We start from the raw sequence: 12,900 nt of genomic DNA, 5'->3' as shown, positions 1-12,900 counted from the left end.
CATCACAGGAGAAATATAATATGTCAGATTAAATATGTATGGGTGAATTAGGGCTATCTCAAGTATTATATCATTTAAATTCAAATCGCTCCATCGCTGGGCACCGTCTCATTATGACGCTTGAGAAATTAGCAGATGAAAACACTGTCACACGGGCCTGATATTAAGGCTAATTTGCCCCTTGATTTTTTTCTCTTTTTCTTCTCACACTCTTCACACTTTATTGTAGGAAATGAAAGAATTGTTACCTATCAAAGCTGCATTGATATTAGCGTTTTGATCCAAATGGAGATGTCCACCTTTTGAAAAATCATGACACCTACTTATGCCCAAATTAAACTTAAAAGTGAAAACCCTCCACAGAATATCACTGAGGCCATTATATCTGAAGACCTTTGTGTCTCATGTTGAAAGGCGCACACACAGAGCCCTGCACAGTACGGCTCTTGGCTTTTGTTGATCAACGGCTACATACTTGTCTTTTTTCACCCAAAAACCAGATAATGTTTGACATGTTTTCCCTCCTGCAGGAGGTTATTCAAACTTAAATATGGATTGTTACAGTTTACAGTTTAACTGCAATTAGAGGTCTGTGTGCTTGAATGATGCTCGCCTGTACAAAACAGAGACTAACATCCATTAATAAACAATTAGTCTTGCTCATTTATCATGTGTTTTGTGCAGACAAGGCAAAGAAAGAGATGAAAAAGCCTAATGTGGGTGAAATGGTGGATGGAGAGACAATGGCGTCATGGACTGTAAACTGACAGGATGGGAACCCCAAAGCCCAAGCCGACCCAAAGCCTGACATTTTCTCAGGACCAGTTAGGCGGAGGCTCACGCCACGTTATGGAATAAACTTTCGGTCCGGGGACAGTTTGTTTTCGTCCGTATTGAGACATTTGGCAACCGTCTGCAGCTGTGCATGTGTTGCAAGTAGATATGCAATGCCCGGTGGGCAGAGGTAAACAGTGAAGCCAAGGTGTTGCATCAGCCTGGTGAACTACAGCTTATCATCAGATAAAGTTAAAGATATAGCTGCATGTCTCGAGTCGCGTACAGATCTTGAATGTGCTGGGTGGTCTTCAGAGGGTGGGGTGGATGGATGGGGTCGACAAAAACATAGGACCCTGCTGTTTGTTTCCCGGCGTTTCCTGCATCCATGACTGTAACCGAAATAACCCTGAAGACACACTTGTTTTAACCCAAACCATGGTGCTAATCTAAACCTGACCAAGTTGTTTGTGTGTTTTTTGTAATCGTTACTGTGATGATGAAGCTCTGGTACACCTGCTGCCGGTGCGCTCCTGTGGGTCGAGAGGATGGACAAGCGACCTCTGTGGTTGTTGAGGCTGAAGGACTTTGGCTTGGTCTGTGCAGGGAAAACAGAAAAAAAGGTGTTAAAATCCTCTTTCTGTCATGCGGTGCATATTCGTGCCATTTTGCAGTTTTCACCCAAAAAACTTTCAATATTCCCACTGGTGCCGTCTGCTTTCCCAATTATAGTGCTTAAAATGATGTTTAATGATGTACTTCAATGTACCTGTAAAACTTTTTACGACCTGCATCCCTATTAGCAGTATATACATTGTAACTTTCGCAGATCACTGATTTTTCTGTAAAAATTGCAAGTTATGTCTTGAATGTTTCTCCTCTAACAGAATCTGCAGGTCGAATCGTTTCAGCAGCTCAAGCGGAGGATATAAGACAAACAGAATCTACAGTATCGTCTTTGGTCGGTCACTTGACAATACAGGGGTCTTTTACCATTTTAACATGGAGACGATTTGTTTAGAAAGCCCCCTTTAAGCGCCGGCTCTCCTTACTGAAGGTCAAACAGCCTGTGTAACAGCTTAATAATAAACAAATTACCGGCAACGCAGCCTCGGTTCAGCTGGGTACTGCTCTGGCTCCTTAAGGTGAGGTATTAGCAAAGCTTATTTATTTTCATTTCCGTGGCTTTTATTTGCTTCTTTCCCCTGTGGTAAAGCAAAGGCTGATTTCTGCCATGATTCCCTCCTTAATTTTAATACCCTTTTTACTCATCATACAGACATTACACCCCCCACCCCAAACCAACCCCTCCCATCCCTCATCTCTATGAAATAATGTAACTCAGGCTCACACAGGAACACAGGGCCACCACAGGGAGGACTGTAAACTAGCTTTCTTCCTATTTTTTTCCCCTCTGCAATTAATTGGTGTACAGCCATGTGCATATATGATAACAGAGGATTCATTTTCTTTTTTTTTCCAGAAACACCAACACGCCCCCCCTCTCCCCCTCCCCCTCCTGTCACACATGCACACACCTCCCCAACAAGGAAAAGGGAGGTTAATTAATGTAAGGGGCTGCGTGTTCACTGAGATGCAGAGTTTACTTCACCGCTGCCACTGCCTCCCCTCCTCCTCCCCCTCATCCTCCTGCTCCTCTCCATCAAACCCCCCCCCCACCTCCTCCACCCTACATCCCCTGCCGCCTTAAGAGCCTTGATTCTTTGCTAATGACCTAGTTCTTTTAATGAGCGGTATTAACCCCTGGCTACAGTCGCCCAGGTCTTAATTGTCAAGCCAGGCTGAAACGCGGGGAGAGGAGTCCCCCTCCCATCAGCAGGTAGAGGCGGCACAGGCGGCGGGCTACATTAGCACGCCTCATCACCGGGGCCCCAGGAATAAATAATGAAAAAATAAATAAAATAGAAAAAAAGGTTGCCGAGGCAACTGGCAGCCGCCATCATCAACCATGTTATCCACCCTCCGCCCCCTCCTCTTCCCCCCACGAGCATCAAGGGGTAACCTTGTGATGATGATTTTGGACTGTCTCCTGCTGTGTCCAGAGTGGGGAGGAGATACAGTGTGTGTGCACAAAAATATATAAAAGTATAATCAGAGTGTGTATCTGCTTAAGAAACCTGCAAAACTCATTAAGACACATTTGGAGAAAAAATTGAGGGAAAAAAAATGCAGACCGGGTTCTTTCATTTACAGAAAATGTGATTAAAAATTCCCCTTTATGTTGCACCCAAGAGGTGTGTTTTAAAATTCAAACACTATTTACTATTAAGCACAATATAAAATAAATCCAATAACGAGATATAGAAATATAGACACCTAATTAGCACAAGGACGCTGCAGAGCTTCATGAAACACTAATGGCTTTAATGAAGAAAAGTCCAAAATAGCACCGAGAGATTTCGTTCAAACGCAGAAACAAGTCTGCAGCCACAATGCCGCTCATGCGGTAAGTGACTGCAGTGAGACTGCTTAACTTTTCTACCAAAAAGAACATAGTGTATTAATAAAAAGTGTAAATAAATATGTTTTTAAATCTACGGTAGAAAAGTGTCTTCTTTCGATAAAATGGACTCTGCTGGGATTAAATATTTGAGTTTTGTCTTTAATGGAGCAAAATTTGTTAAAATAAAATGTTTCCCTGCAATTATATACATTTTTTTTATGTGTTTCTGCATATTTCCCAGAGATCATATGTCAGTCAAAATGCATGGGCTACACTGTCACACCAAGTGTTTTTTTTCCTATGGACTCTCTGTTAATGCTGCTTCTCCTGGTGGCGCTCTGTCCACCCTAAGCACATCACTTTCTTTATAGCAAAGTGGGAAAAAAAGACTGAGAAGGAAACTTTGACAAACTAGACAATGGATGCTGCAGTCTTGGACCAATAGGGAGGAGGTCAGCCTAGATTAACCGCCCCCGTTGACCAAATACGGGCACGGGGCCGCACCCTTGTACTCATCATGTTAGGAAATGAGTCCATTTCCCATTAGGATGCTGCTGCTATGCCTTTACAGCTGGGAGTATTAGTAGCAATAAACCTCACTGTCAATCTACAGGAGGGTGGGGGCCTCTGTGTGTGTGTGTGTGTGTGTATATACAATACAGTGCAGTGTCAGTTAATTTGTGTGTGCATTTCAGACTGTGAACATGCAAGGCATTGTTTAAGTGTGTGTGTGTGTGCGTGTGTGCGTGCGTGCGTGCGTGCGTGCGTGCGTGCGTGAGGTCGAGTTTCCAGTGGTCGGGCTGTTGACGTGACAGCCCGTCGGTCAGATCAGGAGAGGGGAGACCTTGACCCGAGCTGTCCAACCAGGAACGAGCCCTGCAGCACTGGGACCAGTATGACAAGGGCAGTGGGAAGGACAGCTAAACACACACACACACATACACACACACACACACCAACACACGCCCTCTCACAGACACACACACACACACACACACACACACACTCATGCCTGTACACTTGCAAGGTTTAGAGACAGAAAAGCGTCAAAATACAAGTGGCAGTACCTCCCCTAATGACGGCTATACAACTGTGCGAATCTGGGCTGTCCCGGACGAAAAAGATGGCCGATGTGAAAGAAACGTGGCGCTATCTGTGGTCACGCAGTGGTCGTCCTACGTCATACTGCGAGTAGGGGTTCAAAGACGACTGTTGTCATGGCCTCGCACAGCAAAAAAATTTAATTCTGGGACAAATCCCGACAGTTATAGAAATTTTGGGGGACCACCTCACAACGTAACTGCTGCTGCAAACTACTTCTGCCAAGTGACCCATAGGAATGCAGCACGACGCACTGAACAACTTGTAGCGTTTTTTTCTTGTATATTTACTTGCGTTGTCGGACGGTCTACATACTTTCAAACCCGTCAAATGAACTACAAAACCAAACCCCACAACAGGAGGGGTTGTGGCGAGAGAGGAAATATGCCTGGACAGGCGCGGTACCGACCGAGATATGGCCGTCACCAAGAGCCGAGTCGGCCACAATACCCGGCTTTGTGGCGCACGCAGTATAATTGAGACATTGTCCAAGTCGACGTGCGCCACCGTGGATGTGAGGACGTTTGTTCCCCATGACTGCTCTCTGTTTTCCTATCCCCCCGCCCCAGCGAGGAGGGGGACAGCTCTGACTCACCCGCGGCCGCAGGACAGGACACGTCATCCTCCGGTGGTGATAGTAGCCGCCAAGCCGCTTGGCCTTATTCGTGTAGGCGAGGCAAAGTTGTTGTTTTTTCTTGTCTTTTTCTGGTGGGCAAAACGGCGCAGGCCCAAAAAACCTCGTCCATCTTTACGTGTTACAACTCAGCATCTCCACCGGTGCTGCTCTCCTGCTGTCCCCCAGGTGTGGCGGATTAACGGCTAATTACGAGACTCCGCCCCCGTCTCCCGCAGGGTCAGAGCTGACCTTCACATGTCCTCCTGCATACAGTACAGTACGGTACAGTACAGTACAGTACAATACAGTGCAAAATGAATACATTTTTCAGTGCGTTTTTCAGCCGGCTTCAATGCCGTTTTTGCCGAAATTCGTTTTCCCGTTTCATTTGGCGTCCCGTGGCAGAACAGTGATTTTTACAAAATGTGGAGGAGGAGAGTTATGGCACAACGTTGGCCAAGTCGGTCATATGACCACAATCCCACGGATCATATGTTTAGGCTGTGGAAGACCAAACTGAGGGGGGTGAAGATGTGAGATCATCGAGGAAGATCAACTCTGTGTTGACGTCTGCGGTTTGGAGACTTTACACAGTCGCTGACTTATAGGACAGTGAAAAACTGACTAAATATATTGGTAAGATTAGGAAATTAACTTTCCCTATTTCCTTTTATTATATTTATGATATTCCTTACTTTTTCATGCCGTACAATAAGCTGCGTTTGCACTTTTGCCCTGAACAAGATATTTACCAGAGGAAGCTGTACTGTGTGTGTGTGTGTGTGTGTGTGTGTGTGTGTGTGTTTGTGAAGAGTTTTTTAGCTCGCACGTATAAAGTCTGCGTGAATTCCGACTGAGCCCATGTACGTACAGAAGCAGGTCATTGTCCGGAGAATTAACAGTGAGAGTGTTGAAGACATTTTTATAATTGCTGCCTCACGCTACACTACCAGCAGGTGAGACTGTGTCAGACACAGACGATCTCTGGTTGTGTGCTGCATGTGTGAAAAGGGCAACTGAATCTCAGGAGTAAAAAGCAAAAAACAGTAATACCTTTGCATGAAAGAGAACATTTTCGATAACCTTGTAAAAGGCTCAAGCTCAAAAAGAGGAATTAGTTGCTGCTATAAGGTGCAAATTCATTAGCGAGAAAAGCTTTCTGTTGTAAAGAATATTGTATTTCGCTCTCCTGTGTCATGCTCCGTACCTACGTAAAAAAATGATTTTACTGTAGAATAGTATTCTTCCAGTGCTCTGCTCTCCAGAAGCAATGACACTGTACTTTTGTGAGGTTTGTCTTCTAAAAGCAATAAACGAGAATATCCTGCCTGAATAGTCTAAGAACCTTCACGGTAAATTTAAGGAGGGGAGATCCGTGGATGCCTCAGGACCCACCTAATGCCTTTTCTTAAGCCCCTCGGCATTTGGGGGGAAAGAGGCGAGGCGAGGGGGAGAAGACGAAGGAGACACCGTTTCCTTTCAACACCCCACACTCCCTCCTTCCCTCCATCCTCCCGACTACTGCCTTTTCATTTCTGTTTGAAGTAACGCAAGATGAAACCATGCGAGTGCCGTCATTACCGCCATCATCACTGCTACTATCATCATCATCATCATCATCATCATCATGCCGCCAACGTCAACATCATCATCGAGACCCGTCCGAGTCTCGCTGTGATATTGCCCGTCATTTTTCCACCCCGTTGTCAGCGCAGGTTACAATCTGTAATCCATGGCTGCCTCAGAATTAGAATGTCCCCCGTGAGTTTTATTTTTGCGCTCGTTTCTCTTCTTACGCCCCCTCCACCTTCTTTTTCTTGTTGTTTTTTTTCCCCCCTTTCAGTTTTTGTTGTTGTTGCCCTGAAGGCTTTACCGATGCTCTACGGCCTCGACGTTTATTCCCCCTAATCTCAGTTTCATCTCCAGGCTAGCTGTGACAGATGGTTATAGGCACACAATAGTATTAAGAGTTTGTTCCCCCCCCCCCCTTTTTCTCACCCTTCTCCCTCCGCCTCCTCCCCCCCACTGCTTTTTCTTTCCCTTTCCTCTTCTGTACAACAAATAGAGATCAGACACAGAGGCCTGACTCCTGTGTAGGTAAACTGCGCTTTAAACGTCTCTCTGTGCGCCGTCTATCTCCCCTCTGTCAAATAACTCCCCCCCCTTCCTCACCTCATCCTCCTCCTGCTGCTGCTGCTGTCGGCACTCCAAGGTAAGCTGCATTAACCTCGCTGACTGTTATTAAAAAGATGTATTTCCCCAGGTTTTCCCTGCGCCTCCTCTTTTTCTCCCTCTTCTTCTCTTCTGATATATTCACCACACACATATTCGGAATACACACACTCTCGCTCACATTGAACAAACAAATATTGGGACGGTGTCATAAATTCTCAACGCCAGCCACACAGTCGGTCTAATTTCAATCCCACCGTCACTCGTGTCAGACGAGAGCCGCCGGATGATGCATAGGGGTAAATAAGGCGGTTAAAATTAGCCCCTCCTGTCACTCCCCTACCTTTTACCCCCTGAGGCATCCTGGGAAATTGACTGCACACTAGATTTTGAAAATTAGCCTCTTAATGTTAGCCAGACAAACGGGGTTGGGCAGGACTGGGTAATGCCTTACTAGTGTCACCCACAGCGGATTGCTTACCAATTTTTCCCCTCATTTTGCATTTATATGATTCGCCGAAAGGAGAAGGTGGAATGATTGAATAGTAAAATATGCAGGTAATGAATGAACCTCTGACCCCTTTTAACCGATTGTTGTCTACCAATTCAGCCTATCCTGCAAAATCCATTAAGGAGGCATTTTCCTATTCTAAGTCAATAATTAAAAACCGCTTCCATAAACACAGGCATCAACAGTGAATTTGGTCATGATTGTTGGTATACTGTGGGTTTACTACTAATTCAGATTACTTTCTGTGATCATAGTCGGATTACAGCATAGAGCCTCCTCATGGCCGCAAACAAAGTTACTGACTGTGGGTTCGTGGAGGTAAGGAGCTGATTCAGCTCATAAGCAAGGCAAGTTCATTCTTTAACCACATCATTACAGCTGAATGGCCTCCAGGTTTCAGTTTGGGTGCTGTTCAGGGTTCAGCGAAGGCCGAGGCAGGGCTTTGTTTAGGCTCTGAGCAGAGACGGATGACTGGAACAGTCAAAGTCATAAAAATGAGCCAAACGCAGACACGCTGGAGTCCTCAGTCTGTCCGATATAACCAGCACTGAAGACCGTTACGTTTATTCCAAAGGACGCCTCTGCTCATTTACGTTAGCAAAGAAAAGGGAGCTAAGTGTTTGAAGCTCCTCTGGGCAATTTTGTCTATTGGAAGCCAGCAGAGACAACAGTCTGAACTCCAGCATCCAGAAATCCTGTGAGGTAATGACAGTGAGCTGCCCACGAAGGGAACGGATCTTACAATGGCAAAGTTCAAATTCCTCTAGACTTGCATCCATTTCCAAGTCATTTCATACAGTTAGGACTATACTGACTGGTTTTAATGTTAAGTGCATATATTGTGTATATTCAATAATACTACTGCTCAATTTTCCGAAGGTTAAATGATGGCTGTCTTTCTCGGAAGCAACGTTGGAGGAAGAATCACATTACTAAAGAGCTGTCTGTGGAGATAATCATTCAACCAGATTGCAATAGAGCTGCAAAACATATTGCATCTCCTTGGAAAGAGGTTAGGATGGGTGTTTTGCTAACTCAAAGTTCAAGTTGGTACCTTAACCAATTAATATTGTATGGTAGTGCATGGTCCTTTAAACTCTTTGGTCACCTCCGGTAGGCTAATCAGATTCCCAACACAAACGCATTACACCAGAATGTGATAAGGGCGGTGTCTCAGTTAGTGGGTACAGGAAGCTGACAGAAAAGGGCATTTTGCGCTTCCATCCAAATGCCCAAGCTCCTCTGTGACTGATCCACTGGCCCAGTGGAAGCAGAGGGAGCAGTTGGGGGGGTTAGGGAGGTACAGAGGTCGTCGAGTCGGATGTGAGCCTGCCGGGACCCGCCAAGGATTAACACAAGCGCTGTGCTCAGGACATATGGCATTTGTCATTTCCCACTGGGAAAGAGACTCTCCCTTGGCTCCGCCGCCTCTCCCCCCCTTCCCTCATCACATCTCTCTCTATCCGACTTTCCCTCTCCGTCCCTCTCTCCTCCTGTCGAGATTTAAGGCTTGAAGTGCTTTAGTTGTTTACTGTGCATTAAATGCCCCCCCCGCTCCCCACTCATTCGGCCCACCCCCTAAACTTCGCAGTGTTAAGAGAAAAATGGCTCAGTGGCGGAGAGGCTGCTGACGCTGTGAAGCCCTCTCAGACGGGGGCGGGAGTCATCACAGGAAGATGTTCGCCCTTAATTCCATGTGAGGAAGTCAACAGCGCAGGCGTGGTAGAGTTACAGACACCTGCTCTTACGAAGCGGCTGACACTGGACAGTCGAAGCGGGCCGCACGGCTTAGTTTGGTCTTTGCAAACCAGAAACATAAAATGCATCACTTCCTTTTTGCTGCATGAAAGAGCCACTATTAAATACAAAAAGTTTGTCATATATAGTCAGTGTTCTGTGACATATGACCTCCAATGTATTATTTTCTTACAAGCTAACAATATAAAAATTGAAGCCTGTTCTATCATTTTTTAAGAACCAGCACATCCACTAAATGCCAGAAATGTTCTCACCTTGTGTGGGTTGTGCAGTTTAAATTGAAATGCAGTTGTCCACATAAGGAAGCCAATTAGCAGAATGACGTTCATGCTGCACAACCTTGCGTCGCTTCCCCGAGCTTGAATGCTATCGTTCAGCTCCATGCTTGCAGGCAGGTATGCTCTTGTCATCCACCATCTTCATAAACAGGCATGTTATTATAACATGATGGAGTGCTGTGTTAGTCCTTCCAGGACCTTCTTTATGGGACAACGTAATACGCAGGAAATCAAAGCTTATAATTCGGCAGTTGATGTTTATTGTGCGCCTCTCGTGTCTAGAGACGTTTGATAAACAGCATGTTGCGAAAGCAGGAAAAAAAAAAGTGGCTTTGGAGGATCTTGTGGGAGCTTGCCAAAATAATACCCCATTCACCTTAGCTACCACGCGAAAATGCCTCCCCGCACTGACTCATATTTCACCGCCAGAATGGGCAGTTTGCCGTATGGGCCCAGTGATGAATTATACCAAAGCACATTCCTTATGGGAAATCTGGATGGTGCAGGAGAGACGGGGGAGCAAGCTCGAGCGACAAATTGCCTTCACTGTCAGTTAGTCCATGTTCCTTTCTTCTGTGTGTTGTTGTTGTTCTTGGAGGAAGAGGGCTGGGGGGGGTATTTTGTTAGGTGGAGGTTATTATGTCTTCTGCAAGCCATTTGGAAATCCCTCCAGGTAGTGGAATCTCAGGATCAGAGGCCGCCAGAACAGAATGGGCCATGGGAGTGAAACCGAGAAACGCAACAAACCAAAAAAAAAACAACATCTCTCAGATGATGATTTGCCCCATCAGCTCCATCGATACCTGTTAGCAGCAGCGAACGCGAAGTAGTGGGCCGGAGGCCAGATAAGCCCAGTTGGTTGGAAAGTTGCCAGTTTGATTCCCAGGGATATTTCTAACAGGAATCAGCGCTCACCCACTCTGATCCCACAGGCTGGAGCGCCAGCGAGGGCCAAGGGCCACGAGGATAACCCGCAATCTGGAGGATGAACTCTGCCTCTGAGCTGGGCTCAAGAGGAGATAATACAGGAGGAATAGGAGGGCTCAATCCTCTCCGCAACCTGATGAAGTGTCCATGTGCAAGGCACCAGTGCTCCAACGATGACCTTCATATTGGAGGGAGAAAAATTACCTGTTTGCAAAGCTTTGCTGAAGGCTTCCAGTCTTTAAAACCACGAGTAAAGAAGGAGGAATAATGGTCCAAGTCTGTTTTTCATGGTAAGTTCAAGGCCCTTTTGTTCTAGTTAAGGACAAATTGAAATGCAACAGCATATAAGTATATTTTAGACTTAAGTATCTGGATATCTTCTTCAAAATGACAATGTCCTCATGTACAAAGCCAGCTCCATTAAGAAATGGTTTTCCCAGGATGGTGTGGAAGGACCTCACTGGTCTGCAGAAATTGGACCTCAACCTCCATCCAACGCCTTTGGGACGGACTTAAATAGTACAAATTGTCCCAAATGAGTGCACGCTGTCCTCAGTGGTGGAGGAAAATGTCCAGAAATTGCACAAAAGTGTAATGTTAATCTGTCACCATACTTTTTCCCCCCCTCTCTGTGACTTTTCCCATAACCACCTTCCCTACAAACTGGGCCATGAAACAGCGTGTGTGAAAATGGTGGTATTATTTCCATTCCTTACATTTGGCCAAGAACCTGGTGATGTAAGAAAAGTGATTAAGTGATTACAGTTAAATGGAGGTGTTAATGCTTGTTGCCAATGTGATAACGCAATTACATTAAGTGATTTTTCTATTATTTTGGTGATTATTTAAAATGTTTTGTTTTATGGTTCTTGAGAAGAGCACCTCCGTCCTCCATTTTCAATGTTTACCACACACACACACACACACACACACACACACACACACACACACACACACACACACACACACACACACACACACACACACACACACACACACACACACACACACACACACACACACACACACACACACACACACAGACAACAACAAGCTTACAGGCCCCATCAATGCAGAGGGATTAACCAGGAAGGAGCGTTTCCTCCCTCAATCCCAATTTACTTCTGCATAAATCCCGAATTTATGAAGATGTTAGCGGGCGTAATCCAGTCTTGATTTGCTCATTTCCAGCACAGGGGCGAGACAGTGAAAGACAGATTACCAACTGGGTAGTTGTTGTCACTAGCACTCGAGTAGGTGGCCAACAAAAGCCAGAGAAACATAAAAACATGCAACACACACCCGGGACGATGTCTTGAGTAAGGCTCACGTAGGAGGCAAAATAGGTGGTCTCCGCTCTGGTTTGTTTGTCTGATTTATTGATATCTCTCGCTGGGGAGCTTTGTCTTTCGTCAGACTGTCAGGGCGCACGGTGGCAATGAAAAGAGGGGGGCGTTGGGAGAAAGAGAGTGGGAAAAAAAGAGTGGTTATTTCTGCTGATAGGGCATATTTTTTTTGTCAATAGTCTCTGGCAGATACGTGTATGTGATAATGCTACTGCCAAGGAAAGTCTCTCAGCTCTTCAGCTTCCGGAAGAATATTTCTGTCTCTGCTCCGGGGCCGTGGCTCCTCTCTCCCCTCCTTCCAGCTTTTATAATTCAGTAAACTGAAGTAATTACCACAGAGGCATGCTCAATAATTACAAAATGCCCCGTCACGGCCATGTAGGTAATGGCATCGCTTGCTCTGCTGGCAGCGATAACACAGGTGAGACGAATCGCAAGAAAACAGATCTGATAGCATTGTTATGGTAAAGAAATGGCATTATGATCAAGAGTAGCATTGCTGCGGGATTGTGTGTGTGTGTGTAAGTGTGTGTGTGGGGGGTGTTAATATATAGACTCATGTTCATGCACGTGTCTTCTCTTCTCTACACAGGTACAAAAAGAGACTGAGTGACGGTGTTCGAATTCTGTCCATGGCGAAACAAAATAAAAACTCCCAGCTTCGTGTTTATCCTGCTGATGTACCATTCCTCCTTTTGCAAGTCAGCATGAAATTTGTTTAATTATCAACTGCAAATCGACAAAATATTAGGTGTTGTTCACTGTAATCCCCTTCTGCTTAGTATAATTTCCTTGACTTCTCCTGGTGCATTGTTTACCCAGAATTGGACACGGTGGCATCCTGCAGATCCCCGTCATCCAGTGCGGCTTCCGCGAAAAACGGCCATGGGAACGTGCCGCGTAATTAGCAAAATGCCACCCTAATGCTCGTCTCCTTGAGAGTTTGACCCTAT

This window comes from Scophthalmus maximus, chromosome 1 (genome assembly GCF_022379125.1).
Source record: "Scophthalmus maximus strain ysfricsl-2021 chromosome 1, ASM2237912v1, whole genome shotgun sequence".
Lineage (NCBI taxonomy): Eukaryota > Metazoa > Chordata > Actinopteri > Pleuronectiformes > Scophthalmidae > Scophthalmus > Scophthalmus maximus.
Note: the sequence above shows the minus strand (reverse complement) of the source record.